The following is a 26,632-nucleotide window of genomic DNA, read 5'->3' as shown; positions in this document are numbered from 1 at the left end:
ACAATCTCAGGGAGCATACTTCTTCACAGCTGCCTTCCTGGTAGACCAGATCCCCCTGCTAGAAGGTCTTAGAGTCCCTTGATTTTCCTTTATGGCACTGATCATAGTTCCTCTCACACAATTAAGTGATGAAATTATGTCTCCTCGCCCTGGTTCAAAGTTCCATGAGGGCCCAGACCTTGCCCACTCTATTCTCTCCTGGCCCTCGGGAGGTGCTCAATAAATACTTCTGAAATGGATAAGCTCCAAAGCCAAAGCTATTAGGAAAAGAAAGACCAGTTAAGGTCCCAAGTCCATAACTGGAGCTCAAATCTGAGCTTGGGTGTTAGGGTGTCTTGCACCGGAATCACGGCGCTCCCACTCACCAGGTGGGCAGCCCTGTGACTGTTCAACCGCAGAGCCTCAGCCTCTCATCTGTGAAACACCCAGAGCTGTGGAGTTAAGACAAGGTACGAAAAGCACTCAGCATCATCAGTGGTGCCTTCCATGACGCGTGTCTTTGTTACTGAATGGCTGAGTGGGGTTAGAAAACTCACCATGGAAGCTGCACACACACTGAACCAAGGTGGACGCTTCTTTCCTCTCTGAGCGACAAGAAGGCATGACGCACACACACGCAGTGCTATGCTACAAATGTTTGCGAAATAAAAGGCTTCACCCCTGTTAGTAATTATTACCTCAGTTAATGATACAAGGCCCCGACTATGAGCCCTGCCTGTGCCAAGCCCTGGGGGGGTGGGGGCAGCAGGACCTCACGATCATCACTGGTGCACTGGTAAGTTCACACCATCTTTCCAAAGGATGATCCAGCCATTATATCCAATTTTTAGGTCGCTATACCCTCTGACCCAGCATTACTATTCCATTTCTAGGAATATACCCAAGAAAACAATTGGACAAGTATGAAAAGCCCGGCTCACAGTAAGTCCTCAAATATTTGTTGAAGGAATACTGAATAAATACAAGGATGTTACAGTGTGACTTCTAATAGCAAACAGTAGTAATATTCTGTGTCCAGTGGCAGTGAGTAGGTTGACTGTATGGCATCACACAGAGCTATTAAAAATGACATAAATCACTTAACATGGAATCAAGTGAAAAAAAGCAAGTGCAAAATAGTGTGTACAATATAATCCCATATTTTGGTAAAAGCCTCTGTGTGTGTGTGTGAGAGAGAGAGAGAGAGAGAGAGAAAACCCTTCAGAAGTGTGTACATCATGGGCAGTTTTATCAATGGGATTTAGGGTTTAGGGTGAATCTAATCTTGTCCCCACTTTGCTATATCGTCTGACTTTTTTTTTTTATTTTTACAATGGTTACATATTTATTTTGAAACTGTAGAGAAGAGGAAGGTGTTTTATTTTGAGAAGGAGGAGACAGAAGAAAAAAAAAAGACATATTCTCTGTGCCATGGAGGGGCTTCTTGGGAAAGTCAGTCTATCTATGAGGCAATGTGAGAATGAGTCTGTATGGTTTACATTTTTTATTTTCTGCATATTATGATGTTCTGACATCTTTCAAACCACTTTATTGAGGTATGATTGACACGTAAAAAGCTGTACATATTTAATATACACAACTCAATGAGCTTGGAGATAAATATACACCCATGAAACCATCGTCCCCATCAAAGCCATAAACAAACATATCCATCCCCTCTCAAGGCTTCCTCCCACCCCCAGTATTTGTCATTATCATCATTATTATTTTGTGTGCATAGTAAGAACACTTAACATAAGATCTACCCTCTTAGCAAATTTTAAATCTATAATATAGTATTGTTAGCAATAAGCACAATGTTTTATAGTGAGTCTCCAGAATTTACTCACCTTACATTTCTGAAACTCAAAAACCTTTCTGGCTAGGGAGAGACTGCCCTTGAAGGCTAGCTGATTCGGAGGGATAGCAAAGGGCTCTGCGAGGAGCATGCCTTTGATATGCAAACTAACCAACCTTAGGCCTTACCTCTGCCTGGCCTTTAATCCCAGGAGGCAATATTCCTCCGCCTTAATCATCCCAGGGCCAAGCACCAGGCAACTAGGGACTATTCCTATAGTTTAGAGCCCACTGAAATTATTCAAACCACCCAATCCTAAACTGTTTATCCCGCCCTGCCCTGCCTTTCCCATGCAAATTCCAATAAAGGCCTAGGTTTCTCTCCTCCCTTCATTTATGGCCCCTTCTCTTGTGACCACCCTGGCGTCTTCTCATGGGACCCTTTGTGTGTGTCACACCCCCTGTTCCTAGGACCTCTGAGTGTAACTTTCTCTTCCTGAGCCTCTCCTGTGTCCTTTCTTGTGACACCCCAGATTGACCATCACATAAAAGAACAGAGAGCCCCATCTCTCTGTCTCTGTCTGTCTCTCTCTCACACACACACAGACACCATCACTCCCAGGGAAGATTAAGTTAACTCTCCAGTTTGGCTCCCAGGAAAGTCCAGAAACTGAGACCTGAAATCTGCCTAAATGAGACATGGATCGACCCAGTGATACCAATACCACACGGTCTTGCTTACTGTAGCTGTAGATTAAGTATTAAAATCAAGTAGTGTAACTTTTTTTTTTTTAAAGATTTTATTTATTTATTTATTTGACAGAGAGACAGAAGAGCACAAGCAGAGGGAGTGGCAGAGGGAGAGGGAGAAGCAGGCTCTGCACCGAGCAGGGAACCTGATGCGGGACTCGATCCCAGGACCCTGAGATCATGACCTGAGCCGAAGGCAGACGCCCAACCATCTGAGCCACCCAGGCGCCCAAGTAGTGTAACTTTTTAAGCCTTATTTTTATAAATTCTTTTAGCTATGCTAGATCCAGTTTGTGTTTTATATAAAAAAGGAGAAAATTTTAGAATCAGCTTATCAATTTCTAAAAAAAAAAAAAAAGGCTGATGGGATTTTGATTGAGATTGCACTGAGGCTATAGACCAATTTGGAGAAAACTGCCATCTGAACAACACTAAATCTTCCAATTCATGCATAAAGTATATCTCTCCATTTACTTAAGTATTCTTTAATTTCTCACTGCAGTGCTTTATACATTTCCATTTACACATACTTTGCTAATTTTAGCCTAAAATATTTCAAGTTTTTTATGATATTTTAAATTGTACATTTCTTTAACTTTAATTTATTTTCCTAATATGTGGAAATGGCTAATATATGGAAAGATATTTGTTCTTTAAATACCGACCTTGTTCCCTGTGGACTTCTTAAATTTATTTATTAGTTCTGGCAGTTTTTTCCCATAAATTCCTTAGCATTTTCTATATATATTTGCAGGTTATCTGCAAATAAAAAAAGTTTTATTCCTTTCTTTCCCATCTGTATGCTTTTTATTTCTTTTTCTTGCCTTATTGCACTGCCTTGGACCTCTAGGATAGAAGTGGTTAAGAGTGGACATATTGGCCATTTCCCAATCTTAAGAGAAAGTGCAATAATATACTATTAAGTATGATATTAGATGAGGCTTTTTATAGATGCCCTTTATCAGACTGAGGAAATTCCCTTCCATTTCTACTTTGCCAAAAGTTTTTTTTTTAATCATGAGTGAATATTAAATTGTACCAAATACTTTTTCTGTATCTGTTGAGATAATTATATAATTATATGGTTAATATCCTTTGCTATTTTGATATGGTGAATTACACTGACTGATTTTCAAATGTCAATCCAACCTTGCATACCAGCAGTTAACTCCACTAATCATGGTATATTGTCCTTTTTGCATATAGTTGCATTCAATTTGCTAAAATATTGTATTAAGGATTTGTACATTTATGCTCATGACAGACAATGGTCCACAGTTTTCTTTACTTGTAATGTCTTTGTCTAGTTTTGGTATCATAAAATGAACTGGAAAGTGTTCTAATCTCCTGTATTTTCTGAAAACGTCTGGTAAACTTAACATTATTTCTCCCTTAAATGTTTGATAGAATTCACTTTGAAGGAGTTTTCTCCATGGGAAGATTTTTAATTACAATTTCAATTTTCCATGTCTTTTCCTGTCAATTTTAATAATTTTTGTCTTTCAAGTATGTGTCCATTTCATCTAAGTTGCCAAATTTATCACTGTAAAGTTGTTTATGATATTCCTTGGTTTTACCTTTAATGTGTGTAGCATCTGTGGTCATATATACTTTTTCATTCATGATGTTAATAAATTGTGCTCTCTCTTTTTGTTTCTTGATCAGACTAGCTACAGGTTTGTCATTTTATTGACCTTTGCAAAGAGTTTTTGTATTATTTGTTTGTCTATTTACTGTTTCATTGATTTCACTATTATCTTTACAATTACCTTTTTTCTACTTTGGTTTTCATTGGCTATTCTTCTAGCTTTTTTTTTTTAAAGATTTTTTTTTTCTTTCTTTTTGACACAGAGAGACAGTGAGAGAGGGAACACAAGCAGGGGGAGTGGGAGAGGGAGAAGCAGGCTTCCCGCGGAGCAGGGAGCCTCATGCCGGGCTCCATCCCAGGACCCTGGGATCATGACCTGCGCCGAAGGCAGACGCTTAACCGACGGAGCCACCCAGGCGCCCCTTCTTCTAGCTTCTTAATGTGAAAGCTTAGATCAACTTGTAAACATTTGTTAACATGAATCACATTTATTGATTTCAAATGTAAATATCATATAAGCATTTGATAGAAGCATTTATAAGAATAAATTTCCGGGGCTCCTGGGTGGCTCAGTCATTAAGCATCTGCCTTCGGCTCAGGTCATGATCCTGGGGTCCTGGGATCGAGCCCCGCACCAGGCTCCCTGCTCGGCGGGAAGCCTGCTTCTCCCTCTCCCATTCCCCCTGCTTGTGCTCCCTCTCTCGCTATGTCTCTGTCAAATAAATAAAATCTTAAAAAAAAAAAAAAAGAATAAATTTCCTTCTAAGACTTACTTTAGGTGCATCAGACAAATTTTATATGTTGTATTTTAATTTTTATTCATTTCAAATTATTTTCTAGTTTCCTTTATGATTCTTTTTTCCTTTTTACCCTTAGAGAAGTGTTGTTTAATTTCCAAATATTTGGAAATTCTTCAGATATATATTTTACATCTGAAATTCTAAATTAATTCTGTTACTGCCAGAGAAACAGTAATCCTTTTAAATTTAATGAGACTTGTTTTGTAGTACAACACATGGCCTACTAAAAGTTTTATGTGTATTTGAAAAAATGTATTTTCTTCTATTGTTGGGTATTTTGTTTCAAAAATGTCAATTAGATCAAGTTGGTTGATAGCATTATTCAAGTTTTGAAGTCTTTACTGAATTCCTGTCTATTTTATTCATTACTGAGAAAGGAATGTTGACATGTCCCACTATAATTATGAATTTCTCTGTGCCTCCTTTCAGTTCCATCATTCAGCATATATTTTGAAGCCATGTAATTAGGTGTGTACACATTTAGGGCTGTTATGTCTTCTTGATGTACTGACCCTTTTATCATTGTGAAACATTTCTATTTTTTAGTAGCAGTACTTGTCCTGAAGTCTACTTTGCTTGATAATAGTCACTTTAGCTTTCTTATAGTTTGCACACTATGTCTTAGATGTAGATATACATATATAGATATATAACTACAGTTTGCACACTGTATCTTTTATCCATCTTTTTACTTCTGACCTGTGTCTTTATTATTAAAGTTTATTTCCTGTAGAAAGCATGTAGTTGGGCCTTACTTTTTTTGTCCACTCTGATAATCTCTAGCTTTTAATTAGAACGTTTAACCCACTTATAGTTGATATAATAATGTATACAGTTTGGTTTCTCTCTACCATCTAGCTATTTGTTTTCTATTTGTCCTATCTGTTTCATTTTCTTGGCTTCATTTTTTTCAGTATTCCACTTCATCTCCACTATTGGCTTGCTATTCCTCTTAGATTTTAGTGGCTGCTCTAGGATTTGTAATATGTATCTTTAATCATAGTATTCTAGCTTCAAATAATTATAGCATTTCATCAGTACTGTAAGAACCTTTCAACAATACACTCCCACTTCCCTCTGCTTTCCTTTGTATTATTGTTATCATGCACTTTGCTCTAAATGTTATTATTTTTGCTTTAGACAATCATCTTGTTTTTAACAGTTTATTGATATGTAGCTTACACACCATAAACTTCACCCATTTAAGGTGTCTCTCAACATTTCTAGTATATTTACAGTCTTGTGCAATCATCACCATAATCTAGTTTCAGAACATTTTCATCAGCACAGAAAGAAACCTTATACCCATTAGTTGGCACTCCCCATCCCCACCCAACACACACCCCTCAGTCCTAAACAACTATTAATCTACTTTTTGTCTCTATAGTTTGCCCTATTCTCAGCATTTCCTATAAATGGTGTCATGTAATATGTGGTCTTTGTGACTGACTTCTTTCATTAAGAATAATGTTTAGTGGTTCATCCATTTTGTAGCATGTATTGGTACCTCATATATTTTATTACCAAGTAACATTTCATTGTATGGACATACCACATTTTGTTTATTCATTCATCAGTTGATTGACATTTGAGTTGTTTCCACTTATTGGCTATTATGAATAATGCTGCTATGAACATTTGTGTGCAAGTTTTTCCTTAAACATATGTTTTCATTTCTCTACGAGTGGAGTTGCTAGGTCATACGGTAACTTTATGTTTAACATTTAAGGAACCGACAAACTGTTTTCCATAGCAGCAGCACAGTTTTACATCCCCAGCAGCAATGTATGAGGGTTCTAATTTTTCTACATCCTTGTCAACACTTGTTATTATCGGTCTTTTTTCATTATATTTATCCTAGTGGATATGAATTGGTAACTCATCATGGTTTTCATTTCCCTGATGATTAATGATATTGTTGAACATCTTTTCGTGGACCTATTGGATATTCATATATCTTCTCTGGAGGAAATGTCTATTTAAATTCTTTGCCCATTTTAACTGAGTTTTTTTTTCTTTTCATTATTAAGTTGTAAGAATTCTTTACATATTCTCGATATAATTCAGCTTTATAATTTGCAGAATTTTTCTCCTAGACTGTAGAATGCCTTTTGACTTCTTAGTGACAACTTTTGAAACACAAAAGCTTTTAATTTCAATGAAGTTCAATCTATCAATCAGTCCTCTCTTTAATTACCTATGCTTTTGGTATTATAACTAAGAAATCATTTCCTAACCTAAAATTACTAAGATTTATTCCTTTGTTTTCTTCTAAGACTTTGACATTTTTAGCGCTTACAGTTAGGTCTATGTTCTACTTTGAGTTAATTTTTGTGTATGATACAAGCGTGGGTCCCTTATTCCTCTTTTTGCTGTGTATATCTAGTTGTCCCAGAATCATTTGCTAAAAAGACTACTCTATCTTAATTAAACAGTCTTAGCCCCTTTGTTGAAAATCAATTGACCAAAAATGTTAAGGTTTATTTCTGGACTCTCAATTTTATTTCATTGATCTATCTGCCCATCCTTATGCCATAAACACACTCGATTACTGTAGCCTTACAGTAAGTTTATAAACTGAGAATTTTGAGTGCTCCAGCTTTGTTCTTCTTATTCAATATTGTTTTGACTACTCTGGGTCCCTTGCATTTCCATTTAGGATCAGTTCATTAATTTCTGCAAAAAAATCTAGCTGAGGTTTTGTTAGGGATTGCATTGATTCTGTATATCAGTTTGGGGACTGTTGCCATCTTAATAGTAAGTTTTCTGATGCATCAGCATGGAATGTCTTTCCATTTATTTAGGTAATCTTTAATTACTTTTCCAATGTTTTATAGTACTCAGTTTACAAGTCTTCTTTTAAAATATTTATTCCTAAGTATTTTATTCTTCTTGATGCTATTATAGACTGGAATTGTTTTCTTAATTTGATTTTTCCCTAATTTGATTCTCAAACTATTTATTGCTAGTGTATAGAGATACAATTGATGTTTTGAAGTGTTCTCTCCTCTTCTATATTCTGGAATGTCTTGTGAATGACTTGTGTTAAATATTCTTTAAGTGTTTGGTAGTATTCACTAGTGAATCTATCTGACCCTTGGCTTTTCTTTGTCAGAAGATTTTTATATTAATATCTTTACTTGTTTTAGGTCTACTGAGATTCTCAATTTCTTCTTGTGTCAATTTCAGTAATTGTATCTTTCCAGGACTTTGTCCATTTAATTGAAATTATCTAATTTGTTGGCATGTGCTTGTTCATAGTATTCTTTTATGAAAGTTTTTATTTCTGTAAAGTCAGTAGCGATGTTCCCTCCTTCATTCCTGATTTTAGTCACTTGGGTCTTCTATCAGTCTGTATATCATCTATCTGCCTATCTTATCTATCTCTATCTATCTATCTATCTATCTATCTATCTATCTATCTATCTTTTGTCAGTCTAGCTAACAGTACAACAATTTTGCTAATCATTTGAAAGAACCAATTTTGGTACTACCACTTTTCTCTTTTTCTACACTCTATAAAGTTGATCATTTATTTTCCTCCTTCTGCATACTCTAGGTGCCATTTGCTTTTCTTTATCTAATTTTCTGAGTCATTGTTTGGGATCTTTCTTCTTTTTTGTTATAGGCATTAAGAGCTATAACTTACAAAGAAAAATTTAAAAACAAGAAGGAGGGTATTTTATATTTACCTCCATATTTACCATTGCTAGTGCTCCTCATTCTTTTGTGTAAATTTGAGCTTTCATCTAGTAACATTTTTCTTCAACATGAGGAACTTCCTTTAGTATGTCCTATAGTAGAGATCTGCCAGCAGTAAATTATCTTAGGTTGTTTTTGTTGATGTTGTTGTTTTTGCCTAAAAATGTCTTTATTTCACCTTCATTTTTGAAGAATATGTTCATTTAATAAAGAATTGTAGGTCGAGTTTTGTTTTGTTTTCTTTTTAGTAATTCAAAGATGTTTCATTGTCTTCTAGCTTGCAGTATTAATAATGAGAAATCAGTAGTAATTCTTATCCTTGTGATTTATCTTTTTTTTTTCTTTGTCTAATTAAAAGACTACCTCTTTGTTGCTGGTGTTCAGTAATTTGATTATGACAATTCTTGGTGTTCTTTCCTATGTATTTATCCTGCCTAATGTTCAGGTTCATTGAGTTTCTTAGATCTACGACTTTATAGTTTTCATCAAATTTGGAAGAATCTTGACCATTACTTCTTCAATATTTTTCTGCTGCTCCTGTCCCCACCTGACCATAGCCTGGGCCTCCAATTATAGGTATGTCAAATCACATGATATTGTTTCAAGTTCATTGAGTCTCCATTATTTTTCTCCTAACCTTTCTTGTCTGGGTGCTTTATTTTCAGCTGTTTCTATTGCTATATCTTCAAGTTTGTTGCCCTTTGTTTCTAGTGTCTAATCCACTATTATGCCCATTGTGATAGTTAGACTCTAAGATAGCCCCAGTGGTCTTGACCTCTATTATTCATACCCTTGTGTAATCTCCATCTCTTTTTCATGGGTATATTGATGACTTGCTTCTAATCCATAGGATACATTAAAGGTGATGGGATGTCACATCTGTGATTAGGTTACAAGAGATTGTGACTTCTGTTTTGCTAGCAAACTCTATTGTCTTTTGTCTTATATACTTTGATGAATCAAGCTGCCATGTTGGAGAAGTCCATATGGCAAGGAACTGAAGGTGGCCTCTGGCTAAAAGCCAGGTAGGAACTAAAGCCTTCAGCCCAACATCTTTCAAGGAGCTGAATTCTTACAGCAACTAAGAAAGCTTAGAAGTAGATCCTCTCAGCTGAGCTTTCAGATAAGACCTCAGTCCTGGATGACATGTTGATTGCAGCAGCCTTGTGAGAGACCCTGAAACAGAGGATCCAGCTAAACCACATGTGGATTCCCAACTCTCAGAAATTATGAGATAATAAATGTGTGTTGTTTTAAGCTGCTAAGTTTGTGGTAATTTTGTACACATTAATCAATAACTAATATATTCATCTGGTGAAATTTTCACTTTAGATATCATATTTTGAAATTCTAAAAGTTTTATTTGGTTATTTTTTCTTATAATCCTCTTGCACTGTTTATCTTTTCTCTTAAGTCATTGAAGATATTTATAATAGCTGTTTTAAAGTCTTTGTCTTCTAATTTCTACTGACTGATTTTTATCCCAGACATGGGTCATATTTCCCTGTTTTTTTACGTGTGTAATTCTTTTTGATTGAATGCAGGGCACTATGCGTGATATATTGGTGAGTGTAGATTTTTGCTGTCATACTTTAAAGAATGCTGCATTTTGTTATGCCTGGCACTTGCATTACTTGCAGATTAGCTTCCTTATTGTGAGGTTTGTTTTTGTGCTTTGCTAGAGTGAGTCTAGATTAGTTTTTATTCCAGGGAGAGTCTAGTCCCATTCTTAAGGTGCTCTCTAATAATGCCCCAGATGTTCAATAACATCTCTTCACAAAGCCTAGTTCAAACTTGAACATCTCCCTTGCATGTGAGTTCTGAGGATTTTTAGTTACAGCTCCCAGTGATTGTTTTCTTTGACCAACCTCATGGAGTTTCACCTTATACATACTCAGCTCAGTATTTAGCCAACGACTCAAGGAGACCCTACTATGCAGATTTCTGGATCCCTTCCTCTGTTTATGTCCCTTCTTTCCAGTATTCTTCCCTATGAACTCCAGTTGCCTTGGCCACCCCAAACTCTGATCTAGATCTCTTCAACTCGGCTAGACTACCATGTTCTGTTTGGTTACCCATCTCTATGCTACTAGGAAGAAATCTCCAGCCAGAAAGCCAGAACTCATCTTGTTTGTTTACTCTTCTCAGACATCAGATTCCTTCACTGCCTGTTGTCCAACAACTGACAACAGTCATTGCACATATTTTTTCCAGAGTTCTAGATGGTTTTGGTGGGATGCTAACTTTGCTACCAATTACTTTGTCATTGCCATTAGAGGTCGCTGGATATTTTCAGAGATGTATAAGAGGTAATGGGATTATCACTTAGCTCTGTCCTTGGGATCTTAAGCTTCTTGCAGATACTCAACTGGCTTACTCATGGCAGTGGAGGGTGGCTGGGGGATGGTAGGAAGATGCATCAGAAATGTTCCTCACCAGTCATAACCCCCAATCCCAAGATCACTAGCAGCACTCATGACAACCAACCCCTTTGCCTTCTCAGCAAATAACGTGTCAGTGTAACAAAAACCTACCAGAAAGCCTCTCAGTCTACCATGGATTTACTCTGTGGGCTGCACCAGATTCCCTTTGTGCAATGTGAGGTAATCATAATTTCTGAACTAAAACCCTTGGTCTAATGGTAGGCCTACATATTTGGACTTGGAGGGATCCCAGGAGACCCTGTGTGTCTCAGGCATCTGACATACTGTTACACAGACAGTCTGGCTACAGGGGCCATCTTTGTCCCCTCACAGAGGCACAGTCCCCAGAGGATCTTCAATCTATCCAATATGCAGAATCGACCACCCAGGAAGCTCTTGAAAAATTACAAATGCTCATGTCCAACCCCAGACTACACATTAGGACCCTAGCAGCCCACGGTGATTCTGATGCACTGCCAAGGATCATTCTGTCTTCTCATACATTATGAGGCCAAGGAACTCACAAATATCAAGGCCGAAGACTTCAAACTGCCAGTGCCTTGTAAACCACCCAGAACCAGCTCTGGAGGGACATGAAGATTACCCAAACCAAAAAGAGAAGACACTGAGCTCTCTCTCTGAATCATAGGGAAAAAGCCTTAAAGAATATTTTGGCTAGCTTCTCTTTTCCTACCTCAGCCATTCCACTTCATAGATGATAAGGAAACCAATACCCCGAGGGATTAAGTGGCATGCCCACAGTCCAGGGCCAAGTTACCCACCCAGAACTTTCCCCAACACCCCTAAGACACCTCCTAAAATCCCTTAGAACAGAATCCAAAATCCTTACCCCATCGGAGCCCCCACATGACCTGGCTTCAGGCCCCTCCAGCCACATCTCACAAAACCCTGTCCTTGTCCCTGCTCTCCAGGCACACTGGTCCCATTCTAGCAGGTAAACAAGGTCTTTCCCGCCTGAGAGACTCATCCTGTTTGCTGAGAATGCCCCATCCTAGCTCTTTGTCCGTTGAGTCACAGGTAGAATGTTCCTGCCTTATTCAGGCTCTCCTGAACCACCAAAGCCCAATGCCTGGCCACTGTTCTTGGTTTGGGCACATGCCTGGTTCATCACCCTTAGCACTTTCCTCAGGGGTCCTGAGGTACTTGCTGCTTACCTCTGTCCTGTCTGTCCCTGCCCCATTCAGTGGAGAGCTTCAAGAGAGTGGACAATGGATCTGTTTTGTGGATCACTGTATCTCTAAGACCTAGCAAAGCTCCTGGCATGCAGTGGGCTCATAATAATGTTGTTGTTTTTTTTTAAGATTTTATTTATTTGTCAGAGAGAGAGAGAGAGCACAAGCAGGGAAAGCAGCAGGCAGAGCAGACAGAGGGAGAAGCAGGCTTCCAGTTACTAAGCAAGGAGCCTGATGCAGGGCTCCATCGCAGGACCCTGGGATCATGACCTGAGCCGAAGGCAGACGCTTAAGTGACTGAGCCACCCAGGTGTTCCAGTAATGTTTCTTGAATGGATGGATGGATGGGAGAAGTAAAGAAATAATCAACCAACAACTAAAGAGTGACAGTAATCACTTTGTCTCTAACCCACCAAGTGCTATGAGGGCAAAGAGCTCCAGGCCCTTTCTCTTCAGGGCTGTGCCCTGGGGTTTGGGGGTCTCAGGCTATGCCCTCCCAGCCAGAAGACCTGCTGGCATTAGCTTCCATTTGGAACACACTGATATCAAACGTCCAGATACCTTGGCACGTGGCAGAACACAGGTCTCCCCACAGACAAAAGCATGCCCACCATTCCCTGCTCTAACAAGCACGCCCCAGCTCTGCAGACCTGCCGCGGGGCAGCCCTTCTCTCTTACCATTCAGCTGGGTCTGCACACATGATGAAGGTGAATTTAGGATTCACCAGTTCCCACTCTGAAATAACCTGGGAGCTGGGCTCCTCCATCCACAGGCAAAGACTTTAATATTCAAGCCAGAAGCAGCAGCCCAGCGCTATCGAGGGATAAGAGCTCAATTTTCTCATATCGTGTTGTTCTCCTATGGGCCCTTCAAATCTCCAACCACACCATCAAACAGGACCTGCCCTTCCCGCAGCATCGCATCTTAAGTTTCTGATTATGAGTCAGATCCTGATGCAGGGCCAGTGGAAGAATTAGAATCAGAGACTAAATTATGGACACGCTTAAAAGTAATCCAGGTCCGCGGGCTCATGGTGAGTGTGTTACGGTCCTAGTACTGTTCAGTGTGAGTGCAGTGCAAGCCCCATTTTACATTTCCTAGCAGCCGCGGTAAAGAAGTGAAAAGAAACAGGTGAGACTAATTTTAAGGATATATTTTATTTAGCCAATATATTTAAAAATCTTTTAACACGCAATCAATATAAATATTAATGGGTTATTTAACAGGGCTTCTCTTTCCTATGAAGTCTATGAAATGCAGTGTGTATTTTACACTCCCGGCTCATAGAAATTCAGAGTAGGCACAATGCAGGTGCTCAATAATGACACGTGGCTCGTGGCCACGGTTTCGGACAACACGGGAAGAGTCTGTCTGCTCGTAGGTGGTGCATCAGCAGCAGGCACCGCGGCACTAACCCGAGCTGCCTGAGAACTTACATGGAAGACAAAAGGAAGGGAAACCTGCTTCCTGGCCCCCGCAGCCCCTTCCTCACCCTGCCCATATTGGCACTGACGTCAGGCAGCAGGCAAAGCCGGCAGGGGAAGCCGCCATGGCTGTTCCGAGCTCTGGGTGCTTGGCTGCCTTCACTGGTATTTATTTGGCTTTTTATAAACAAAAGTCAGACTTAATGCATTCCATTCATCATGAGGAAAGGGCAGTAATCCTAAGGGGATCTGTCAAACAGACGCTCTTTCTGTAAATAAATAAAAAGGTGACTGCAGGAAAGGAAAGTTACACTGAAACGAAATCTGGGGTTTTTTCCATTTTAGATCCATAAGCCAAAATATTGCTAAGGCTTTTTATAAACAAAGATAATGAGTTGTATAATTTATGTAAATTAACTAATGCTGCTGCATTTTCTAGAAGTAACATAAACTGCATTATTTATTTGACGTGCCTTTTGGAGTAAAAAATAATTGTAATTGGATATTATACCTAACAGGTTTCTCCCGTTGTTTTCTTATTAGTATTCGTGGTTTTGAACATAAAACACAGGATCTCTGAACACACTACAGGCGTGGCTTTCCTTCTGCATGTAGGAAAAAATACCAGAGTCAGACCCCTGACCACAACTTCTGCACCAGAAGGAAACCTTCACACGTGCTAGATACCATGGGCTTGGCTTGGTCAGCAGGTGGTTATTTTCAGCTAGTGAGGGGTACTAGTTAGTTGACCAGCAGCCCGGGGGATCCAGCTGATGTTACTTTCCCTCCCTGATGTCCTCCCATCTTCACTGTTCAAAGTGTGAGTCCAAGTAGCTTCACTCCACTCAAAGCAGCGCCCGCATCTCCTGGGAGCTTGCTCTGGATGCAGTACCTCAGGCCCCCCTCAGACCAAATGAACCAGAACCCCCAGGGGGCTGGTACGCATGGTAAAGTTTGAGAAACACTTTCCTACATGCTTTGTGGAGGAGACGCGGTCCCTTCCCAGACCCCACCTGCAGGAGACAGAGCTGCGCACAAGAGGGCACAGGGCTGGGTTCCCCCTCCCATCCAGCATCTATTCAAATGAGCAACACACAATCACACTCTGCAATTCTTAATATTATCATATTAAGAGCATTAAAAATGCAAGAAAGGATAATTAAGCAAAATAAATTAAACAAGGATCTTAAAATACACAGCCTTGGAAATACTTTTGTTGCCTAAACGCTTGCAAACATCTGTTAGCTGCTATCATGCTTGCTATCCTTTTCTGATATTCAAAGCACAAAATATGGTCAAATACCAAATGTAAATAGCTCTGATTCGTAACCTTGTTTGTGCAGCAAAAGTCGGCCCTAAGGCAGAGGAAGGAACTCTATTGAAAGTCCACTGATCTTTGGGAGGAGCTTCTTGTTTGGGAACAGAGGTCGCCCACTGGAGAAGCCAACCTCATTCATTCAATACCAGGGGTGAGGGAAAACAAAAGTATCTCAGACCCAAAAGGAACGCAGGGTAATTTACTGAATTTATTTCATCTCATCTCCCTTAATCATGTAAAAACAAAACCCAAAAATGTTCTACATTCTGGTTTGTGTCCAACACAATGTGCAAACTAATTGAGTGTAAAAAGCGTTGCTTTGCATTATATCAGTTAAAGTGAGTGTAACGATTGCTCTTCCTACCCCCGAGCTCTGTTTCATTTCCGTTTTTGTTATAATTCAGTCCATTCACAATATGTCATTGCAAACACTATTTGCAAAAGAAAGTATAAAAAACAGATTCTTTATTTCTTAGTGCATTTATTTTCATTTCCCCTCTCAAGCTCTCCACATTTATACCGTGCTTCCATCTGGAGGGCTTAAAAAAGTTATAGACGAAGTTACTATACATAATGAGGCGCACACTCATCTGGTATTTAGCCCAAGAATTTTATTGCCAGGTGTTGTGAAAGGAAAAAAAATACAGGCAAAATACCGTGCTGCATCTCGTTTCCAAACATTTCATATCATGTCTGAAAGTGTTCATTAATTTGGGAGGGAAGTGGCTTCCATGAGGCTTCCTTCACCGCCTCCCAGGAAAAGGCAAATGAGGGGGCTCTGCCCGTGGGAGGCCGCTGCACCCCAGCCCCGGTGGGTGTCTAAGTGCCCCATGATGCACAGCTCTGCTCAGGGTCTGGGACCTGCCTGCCATCAACCCCCCAGACTCTGAGGGCCCAGCTCTCCAGCAAATAGAAACAGTCCCTCCCATGCTCAGCACTGGTGGGACAGAATCTGAGCATGCAAACAAGGAAGTGGGAGCGTGCCCAAACCCACCTCCTATTTTGGGGGCTCTGATTTAGGGCGTAAAGGGAAAATGAATCCCAGGAGAGCAGAAGAACCAAACGCAAGGCCACTGTACGAGACCAGGGAGCCCCTCTGTGCCCACACTTACATGGGGGCTGTATGCAGACTCTTTGAACTATTTCACAGCAATTAAAGAATTAAAGGTCAGTAGTGAACTCACTTCCTCCTGGACTGATTCGTCACGTGGAGAGCCAAGCAGGTTTCGTTTGTAAGAAATAACTGCGAACAGTTCAGTGTGTGTTCTTTGGGGAAACTGAACTTACTATGGGATTATGCTGACAATTAGGTCTAATTCCATGTATAGAAGCACACAACAGAGTGAGGGGTTCAAGAAACATATCAGTGTCGGGGCATCACACTACGGAAAGATTGAATGTGTGATTGGGTTGCTCTGTGCATGGATGGGTAAAGAACCTGGGGGAGATCAGGAGTCTTGGGGTCCCCCAGCTAGTTTCCCACAGTCTCCTACAGTAAAGATTATGGCACTGAACCATCTGTCAAATGTTTTGGGAAGAGAAAGAAGTCAGGGAGTATTTTGAAACTCAAGCTATCAGACAACCCTGATCCCTTCATAATGTCACTATGGGGCATGCGGGCTTGTCATTCTCAGTGGACGTCCTCCGGAAGCTCAGCATGCCCTCTGTCCTGAGGGGGCAGGTCGGACAGCCACACCCGCTAGGCCTCCCTGGTTCCGTGTCACCTGAGATGGGCACAGCTCCAGGGCATGCCCATCCGCTGTCCTCACTACAGATGCAGCTCACCAGACTGGATTTGCTGCCCATTGGCTTCTGCAAGAATGGGTTCAGGGCAACATCCTACATCCCACACGAGCTGACCACACTTCAGTCAGGGTTCTCAGGCCTCCCAGTCTCGTCTCCTCCTAGACTTAAACAAACCTTTTAGGACATTCCAAGCCAGAGGAACACTATCCTGGTCTCTGCCAGCATCTCAGGTGCTGAAATGTGCAGACCTCAGCAGAGCTTTTTAAGAGCATTAAAAATTAGAAATAGGAGGATAAAGACATGGAGATTGAAGGACTCTGAACGCTAGAACAAGAGCAGGTCGGCCATGAGCACAGGATATAAGGAGCCAAAGGGAGGGAAAAACCACAGCCACTTACTCAGAATTTATGTTTCCATAAGTGAAACATTAGGATTCTCGTATGGAGAAGAAATTATTGATATGCATGTTCCCTTAAGGAAGGCTTCTCAAGAGGCCCATTCCAGATTTAATAATAATCCATATTCTTCCCCTGAAATGGCAAACGGAATCTTTGATTTCCTTATCACTGCCGCAGATACATGAATCATTAAGCTGCAAACCAGCAGAGGTTCAGTTTATCACACACCACCTAGAATATTTAATAAAATAAATTCTAAATAATCAATTCATGAAGAGTCAACATCTCTTACACTTTTGTAATAAATGTCTACCTCTTGCATCCATCATAAAACTATACTTAAATTGTGGCAGCAAAGATGAAAGAGAAAGTCTCCGGTTTTCTCGTGCTGTCTTGTAAATACTTAAACATGGACAAATAACATCTGTACCCTCCCTACGGCCTCTATTCTAGGGTGATGTTGTCCCATCAAACATGGACAGGCTACTACTTTCAAAGCACTTCAGGCCTGAAGATGCAGGGGTTCAGCCTTCCCCTCTTCCGTGAGAGCCTGATCATTTGACCCACCTACTCACAGCAAGGTCACATGCCTTTGGCTCAGCTGTCCCTGGACAGAGGAGCTCAGAGCGCATCACTGGGATTTGCCCTGCCCTCTCTACCGCACCATGAAGCAGGCTTATGGGAGAAACAGGACACTTCCCAACTGCCCTTGCAAGGGACATCATCTACCTTCTCCAGACTGAGAACAAACAGGCCTAATGCCACATGGACGTATTACCACAAGGAAAGAGAAAGAAGACATCCTAACTCCACCAGGACAAACATGATGAACAACACTGTCTGATGTGACAGCATGTCATGAACAAAAGTGTTATTTCCTTACAAAATTATAAGCTGAGCCTGAACATTGTCAGGCTGCAAACATGAGTCTAAAAACGTAACAGTGCTCAGATATGAGGCAAGTCCCTAATCATCCCCCATCAATCTCTCACCAGTTTCCATAGCACCCTGCTCCTTCTGGAACCTGCTGCCATAATCTAGAACAGGGGTCGACAAGCTACATCCATGGTCCAAATCGGGCCTTCACCCTGTTTTTGCAAATAAAGTTTTATTGGAACACGGTCACACCCATTCCTTAACTATCATCTATGGTTGCTTTCACACTGCGCCAGTGTGACAGAGACCATCTGGCTGGCAAAACTGAAACTGTTTACTGTCTGTCCGACGCTTCGCAGAAGAAATCCATCAATTCATCCATTCACTCAAAAAATGTTTATTAGGCACTTACTGGGTACCAAATGTGCAGCAAGTACCATGCCAAGTGCTGGGCTACAACAGGGGACAGAAGGTGCCCTGGGGGGCGGAGTTAAACAGGGGGGAAGAGGGCCAGGGGAACCGGTGTGCTCCGCAGGCAGAAACCCGCTATTCCCTCTCCTTCACGGCCAAGGGCAGAAGGACTGGTAGGCTCAGACCATATCATCAGAGCTTTCAGCTAGATGTTTTTTAAAGGTGCTGGGAGTCAAGTAATGAATTACCAGACCAACTTGTAAAATTTTCCTTTGGACATTTTTCTTAACGTCAGATTAAAACAACAAAACAAAACAAAAAACCCACGTGCCTAGGGCTGAGTCACCAAGGGAAGACCCCATCAGCAGCAAGAGAAGACTGTGCCAATCCTTTCCAAATGAACGGCCCTATCAATCATGGGAGGAGATACTAAAAGGCAGATCTTGGTTCAGTAGATCCAGGGTGAGGTCCGAGACTCTGCCCTTCTAGTGAGCTCCCAGGTGAGCCTGGCAGTGCTGACCGATGGGTCACATGGCCATGCACATGCCCATGTGGCCCTCAGCTTTGGCATGAGTGAGATACGAGTGCTTTGCAGCAAGATGTAAAGGCATATCCCGAAGGCCATAAGGCGTTACAAGGTGTTGGAATGAAGACCCACAAAGAGGAAATGGAAGGTCTCTTCATCTTGTCGGAGGCAAACAAGAACCAGAAAGGTGCTCTTTCATGAAATCACCAGCTTTCCGTCTATGCTGCTGGCCTTGCACCCAGGAAGGGCCAGCAGAGAGCGGTTCAGCAGCAGCAGAACCCCAGCAAGTGTGCAGAGGAAACGAGGAGACCAGAAGCAGCCTCCCCCCGAGCAGCAGGGTGAGTTGCTGTCCCCTTCTCTTGCTTATGTACTAACCCCTTCCTCTGCCACTCATCTTGGGTGCACAGAAGGCTGCCACCACCCCTCCATCTTCCCCATGATTTTTGCTGGTCTGTAGGAAACAGACCAGGGAAACCTGGGCCTGATTAGTTTCCCCTGTGTCGGTGACTACCCCATGTCAGCTGCAGGGGTCAGCCGCGACTCTCCTAGGATGGGCTGCAGATTCGTGCCCTCTGAGCATGGACGGCACCCCACGGAGACAAGCCACAGCCGCGGATGACAGGAGTAAATTTCCCAGCAATGTCAGGGCATTGAAAGATGTGGAGAAGATCAATAATTTACTGTTCGGTCAAGTGAAGGCCAGAGATATTCTTTACCCAACACAAGCTGGTCATTTACCGAGGTGGGTGGAATATATATATCACATTCTTAAAAGGCATCCCCAGCTTCTGGATGAGGCTGTAAATTATGCTTACAAAATCAAGGTTATGTGTCCTGAGTAACATCTAACTTTGCACCTGCTGTACGTTGGGGCCCAATAGAAAGGCCCTTGGGTGAATTTTGACAGTGGTGTTCAAGAGTTTCCATTGTAATTGAATATGCTAAAATTTCCATTCATGTCCTTGCGGGCTAATCTGCAATCATGTTAAGGGACTGTTATGATAATAATTAAATACAAGTTCAGCATACCAAGTTGATATCTTGCTGCTCTACCTTCAACAGGGAGTTTCTAGCTCAATAGGGCTCAAATCAAGTTTAAAAAAGGAAATTGCAAAATATTTTACAAACTGTAATCTACCAGAGAGATGAGGAAGGCAGAAACTACAAACACGTCTCTTGCGAAATCTTCCTGACACCTCTTCAAACATCACTGGTGGGAGGCCTGCTTCCTGGGGGCAGCAGGCTCTAAGGGCAAGGCCTGGGCCTCTGGCAGTCCTAGTGATCCCCAGACTCTCTTTTCAGAGAGAGCAAGAGGGTCCCCAGGCCTGGCAGCCCTTAGGTTTGCTGGGAAACTGCCAGGAGTGTCCTCTCTGTAGCCGTGGCCAGTGTCCTTCCTGGTTTTTATGGTTCCTGCATCGATTATGTGTCTGGAGATAAACCAACTCCCTTCCTCGAGGCTTCAATGAGACCAGCACCCAAGCAGCCAAATCTCTATCTGCAAAGACTCAATGGAAACTGTTCTGATGGTCAGAGGGTTGCCGGATAAAATACAGGACACCCAGCCCAGTGTGCGTTTCAGACAAGAAACAAATAAATATGTTAGTGTAAGTATGTCCTGGGTAATTGCATGGGACATACTTGTACTGAAAACTTATTTATTGCTTATCTGAAATTCAAATGTCACTGGACATCGCGTGCGCGCGTGTGTGTGTGTGTGTGTTTACACATGCATGCACTAAATCCGGCAACCCCGCATAGGGAGTGTGAGCACACAGACCCTCATGCCAAAGTGAGCGTGTCCTGGAGGCTTTCAAGCTATGGCTTCAAGATGGATAGACGCTGACAATTCTTAGTGGGAGAGAGAAACGCAGCTCGTTGTCCCTCAATTTAGGTTGACATGGGAATATAAAAAGCTCCTATAGGACCCAGGTGACATCAGGGCTAAGAAGTGACAGCAGGTCCTGCAGGTATTCAGAGTGTTGGGGGACAAAATCCCACCCACTGGAGGGCGAGAGGCCTCCCGATCTTCTCGCAGTCTCCGGGGGCCGAGGGAGCCAGGTTCCTGGGCTGGAGGAACAGGGAGGGAGGGGCTCTTTCTCCTCTGACTGATGGGGGTTATAAAGAAGGGAGGCCCACTTGTACTAAAAGACCTTCCTTATCCCCCATCTCACTTGAGACCCGTGCTTGGGCGCATGGCGCTGCATCTCAAACCCCACACTCCCAGGCCTCCCTGGTCTAAGCACGTGTCTTCTGGGTATCAAGGCATTTTGAAAGCCCATGTGGTCTGGTGATGAGGAAACTGGGAATTTGCAATCCGACAGAGCTGGGGTAGTATCTCGACTCTGTTACTGACCAGCTGGGTATCCCGGAAATTAATCACGTCTTCCACAAGGATGAGGAAAACGGCATTGTTTACTTCATGGGAATGTTGCTCAAGATGGTGCACACCAAGCGATGGGGGCTGAACAGGTATTCAGTAGGTGTTCAATAAATGCTGCCATACTTGTCATTGCTGTTGTTAACTGCCTTTGGTCAGGGAAGACAGAGCCTTAAGAAAAAGAAGCAAAACCGCCATCCTGGCCAGGCCTCCATGAGCTCAGCAGAATGTGAACCGAGGTTATTGCCGTTTCAAAGCATAGCTAGTTTAATGTTATTTATTAGTTAAAATTTAATTATATGAGTTGGGTAGGGACATGTCACCAGGGATGCTAAGTAATTAGAAATTAAAGAAAGACTATGGATTCAAGTTCCTGAATTGATTCCACCAAAACACATCCAGGTAACAGGAAATTAGGTTTTAACGTGTTTGCGCACCAGCAGAACACGACACAAAAACTCAGATGATTAAAAGCCAGAAGAGAACTGAGTGAGATCCTCTGAGGTGCCGCTGAACAGGCCGGCTCGCTCCACTGGAGGCATCATGAGACCAGAGCACCTCAGCCACCAGCGCGGAGGCAGCAGGATCAGAAACCAAAGACCCGAGTTCAAGTCCCCATGGGGATAAACATATCTGACTCACACGACTCAACGGCAGGGGTGGGGCAGGGGGCTCATATGAGGGGGTGCCTGTGAAAGCAGCCGGTCACTCAGCAGATGCCACTGCTCAGAGCAAGGGCCTGCGGGTGACCAGTCCAGACACCGTCCTCCGAGAGGGGAAACAAGCTCATTCCAACACTCCAAAGCCTCTGGGGACAGTTACCACATCTCATTGAAATGTCCTGTTTTGTATTTCTGTAAGTTTTTCAAGCACGATGCTGCATCTTACCTGCCTCTCTCTATTCTTCCCTTAATAGGCCATCTAGCGCCTCGATACCAGATACAGACTTTCCTGTTTCCAGAAAATACTAGGTACTTAATATATGTTTATTGAACTGGACAGGGTAGTGTCGAGTCCAAGAGAACACTTCCTGAAAAAAGGTACGGATGGAGGGCTATGGAAATGAAAGGGAGGGCATGATTACTTCCCGCTGGAGAAGGCCAGGGAAGATGCCCCGGAAGCTTCAGAAATCTCGATGGGGATGTGGGAGAACACCGGTTGGGAACAAGGAGGGCCACGCGGTAGAGACTGGTGGGTGCGTGCCGTGTCTGGAGGGGAATGGAGGGAGATCAAACACCACGGACCGGAGCCACATTAGCATCTACGAGAAGCAAGAAGTAGTTGTTCTATTCAAAAGCACATGGGGGCAACATGCAGACTCACGTGCCCCTCCGTGAGCTTCAGCTGCTCGGCCACCTTACCTCCTCCTTATCTCTTCCTAGCTATTTTCCAAACTTGGTTTGGGCACCATACATGTTTGTGGCTGCCTATTTTAAATAGACTCCATCAGTTGCAAGCAAGATACCTATTTATCTTACGGCTGCAAGCAGAGCTGGAATGATCTAGCATCACCACGAGGCAGACAGTTACTTCATGCCCTGTTAATTCCTAATGCAGTAACTACAATATCATTCCTACTTTTGAAAGAGGTGCTTTTTTTTTTTCCTTTTTAATACGTGGCCTAAGTGTCCAAATAAAGAACATCACTTCTAATGAGGCTGAGTCCAAAAACATAACCTTGTTACTGCTGCCGCCGGGCTCACAACAGGCTTCGGGCTTTCAGGCAGTTGGTCAAGAAGTCAAAGCGACTCTTCATTCTTTGAGGCAGTACAAACAGGTCAGCAAAACTAAACTTTCTCTTCGCTGCTGCAAATTCCAATCAGAGGTGATGCCTGCTATTTCTGCCAGGCAGATGGCCCCAGGCCGGGGGTTCCTATCCACCACAGCATGGGCTCGGTGGGGAAGGATGTCTCTGTCCATGCTGCCTACAAGTGAGCCAACAGCCTCTGTACCGTGACCACCCACTGGCTCCCAAAGCAGGACATCTGTGGCGAGGCGTGCCTTATGATGAGAGGAGAGAAGGGCTCATCCCTGGGAGGCGAACATCTGGTCTGCGTGGGGCTGGGAGAGGTTCTGACACGGTGCAATTCTGACCACCTGTTGCTTTAAACCACGTTAGCTATGTTTCGACAGACTCTGTCACTACCGATCACCGTGTCCCACCCCTACCTGCTGCTTTCTCGCTCCCGCCAGTGCCTCTCTCCCTGTGTTTATGCCACTTCTTTGCGTCTGAGTCTGCCCGAGGGATGCGTCCTATGTGACAACGTCCACGCGAGGACGTGCAGTTCCTCCAGCACATTCCTCCTGACCTGACGTTGGAGGTGCGGGCTTGAATTTTTTGTCCCCCTGTGAGAATGGGTCGCTGCATCTTCAATACCTATCACAGTATGCTGGATGGAAGGCATTTGACAGCTGGCTGATGGATGGAGGGTGTGTGCCAACTAGATCTGAAAACACCACAGACCCCTCCAGAACTCCCGGGAGCAATGGGCGTCAGGCAAGTGCTTTTGCTGTCCAACCAGGCGAACCTCGGCTCAAGGCCCGGCCCCATGCTGATTTGTGGCAGGACAGGGGGCGGGAGAAACCCCACCTGGGGCTCCACCTTTTCATCTATGAGATGGGTATAAGAATAGGTACTTCACATGGATGTTTCAATGAGGGTTGAATGAGATAGTAGAGCTGGTATGTAGACAGGGGATTCATAAGCCAGCGGCCATTGCTCTACTAAGTGCGGGGCTCCTGCCTGTTGTGGGAACCTGGCAGCGGAGGGGTCAGGAGGTAGACAGCCAAGTGCTGGCCTAGGTTCTGAAATAGCCGGCACTCTCAGGAGAGAGGTGTGGTGACGGGGCAGAGGACAGCGCCATAAGCTTCTGGGGGCAGAGAACAGCTCCGTGAACTTGAAAAGTATGTGAACTCTTCCGGCTTGGCCCAAAGACTTCACCCAGCTCACCTAACCCGGGGTGTGGCAATCCGGGAGGCACAGGGACACTTCAGATCTGCCCCTCTGCTCTCAGGGACTCTCCTCCCGCAGAGCTCCTACCCCCATCAAGGCTCCAGAGAAGCAGGCACGAATCTACCTGGGGAGCAGGGCCAACCTCAGGCCTGCTGCGATTTCATCTCATGAAACGTTGACATCACAACCACCTTCTTTTTCCTCCCTGCCAACCTTTGTCGTCCCTGGAAACCTTATCGAGCTAGCTTCTCCATGGCTTACAGACAAGACAACTAATCGTGGACTTAACAGCTCGTCAGCTTCAAAAGCGGCTGCCCCCATCCTGTGCCTGGCTGAGAAAATCAATGTGCTTTTGAGCTGCCGTGTGTTCCTAGGGCCCCAGCCTCGGAGAACAAAAGAAGGTGGACTGCCGAGCAGTTCCATGGACAGGGCTGGAAGTTTTCCTGGCCTGAGGGAAGGCTTATAGCAAGTGATATGTTAAACGGTAGATCCGAATAAGTTTATCATGCCCTTGAACTGAGGAAACCAGCTCAGGTGGTAGAAAAATCACAGCTCTGAGACCCTGTGCAGGACCGTCTGCCACCCTCTGCTGTAGGCGCAGGGTCTGGACGTACTGAGTCAACGGGAACCACCTGATTGCATCCACTGAAGGAGGAATCGGCGTTCCCAGGGGGAAGCCTCCTCCCATGAGATGCAAAACTCCATGTATGTCCACATGGCCATTTCCCAGGTGGAAAGAACCACCTGCCCCCTGTCCCCGGATGACCTCTGGGCTTCCCAGCCACCAGTCCAGATCAGAGCAAATGCAGGAAATGCCCAGTGAGATGCAGGGATGTTCTTGCCAAAGATGTCTTTCTTTGGAGCTGTTTTAAAATTATGCCCGTGGTAGACAACCCACCACAAAGGACTTTCACTAACATGATGTGCTCATCCCCACAAATAACTAAGAAAAGCCCAGTTCAAACTGAACAGGGTACCATCTATCATCCATCAGTGTACAAGAGGGTAGGGAAGAGACGGTAATTCTCAGTGCTGCTGGGCATGTAATTAGCACAGCCATTTGCAATGTCCAGTAGAATGCAAGATGCTCAGACCTTGTGCCCAGCCGTTCCAGCAGGTCCGGGCTGCACACGTGGACAAGCCTGTTTCCTGAAGCACTGTAATGTTGAATTGCTGGACAGAATCTAAAAGTCCGCTGACTAGGGAGTGGCTCAAATGCTTCCATGGTGGAATACTATAGAGCAGTGGACACAGTCAGTGCTCACTGACTTACTCAGGGGAACAAGTCCCTGAGCTCCATGGAAGCAGCCACCACACTTGCCCGCCCGAGGTGGCCCTGGCCTCCCTCTCGAAGAACCGGAAAGCAGGCCCCTTGTGTGGCCGACCAAGGGTCTCTAAGTCCCTCTCCCGTTCCCACTCCCCACAGCCACTTATGCTCAGCAAATCACGGAGACCCCTTGCTGTCCAGCCCCTTTCCTTCCCCTGGGTCCCAAGGGTCCCAACATCCCCCATACAGGGGTCTGCAAGGGAGACTGTAAGCGCGAGCCGCAAAGAACTCCAAACACAAACATGGCCTAAAAATAACCACACGTCATTCTGATTCCATCCAGTGACAATTCTAATTTATCACGTGAAGGAAGAAAATGAACACTGGCTTTTTTTGGCCCTGGGCTTCTGAGCTGCTGCTGGGGGAGAGTTCCACCCTGCCACTCGGACGACCGAAGTTCCTGACCTACGTATGACCGAGGACGAGCCCTGCCAGAGACCTGCGGGCACAGGGACCGTCTGTGCAGCTTTGGAGTGAGCTCCCGCAGACCCTGCGAGTCCCAGCAAGAGCCCCGCGCGGGTCCCGCCCACTCTGCTCCGTGCCCCCCCCATCCCTCCAAGCTCCTGTGCCCTCGGGGCCCCCCGCAGCTATGGCTGGGCAGCTGGCAAAATCATCAGTCACCGTCCTAGAGCTAGGTCCAGCACGTTCAGGGCGATCTGCATTTTCATGTCTCACCAGCTGACGAAAGCACGCTGTGCAAATAACAGAACGCGAGAGAACATACAGAAGCAGAATTTCTCGTGTCGGGGCTTTTCTTTGTTCAACATCATAAAGCATTGTTACTGGGTGTTTAAAAAAAAACAAAAGTCATCTCTCTCTGTGGGGTAATATAATAAAAGCCACTGGATGCTATTTTTAACAGCCATAAAAGCACATGATTAATATAGAAAAAGTCATAATGACGAAGTGCGTCACAAAGAACGTCAGCCTGGAGTGGGAGCCATGGAAGTCAAGTGGGCTTATGGTCCAAGTGATCAATCCCGGCAGCCTGGGGGACACAACACACCAGTGGCTTCCAGGATCCCTTGCTTTCACCAGTATGA

The 26,632-nt window shown here is 43.6% G+C and overlaps 1 protein-coding gene across 1 annotated transcript in view; it reads right to left on the bottom strand.

Moving 5' to 3' along the window:
* CAMTA1 (calmodulin binding transcription activator 1) overlaps positions 1 to 26,632 on the bottom strand; it is an 841,075-nt gene that overhangs the window by 391,411 nt on the left and 423,032 nt on the right. The gene's annotated exons all lie outside the window — the stretch shown is intronic.

The sequence above is a fragment of the Neomonachus schauinslandi genome, chromosome 4 (assembly GCF_002201575.2).
Source record: "Neomonachus schauinslandi chromosome 4, ASM220157v2, whole genome shotgun sequence".
Taxonomy (NCBI): Eukaryota; Metazoa; Chordata; class Mammalia; order Carnivora; family Phocidae; genus Neomonachus; species Neomonachus schauinslandi.
Note: the sequence above shows the minus strand (reverse complement) of the source record. Positions and strands in the feature narration are given on the sequence as shown.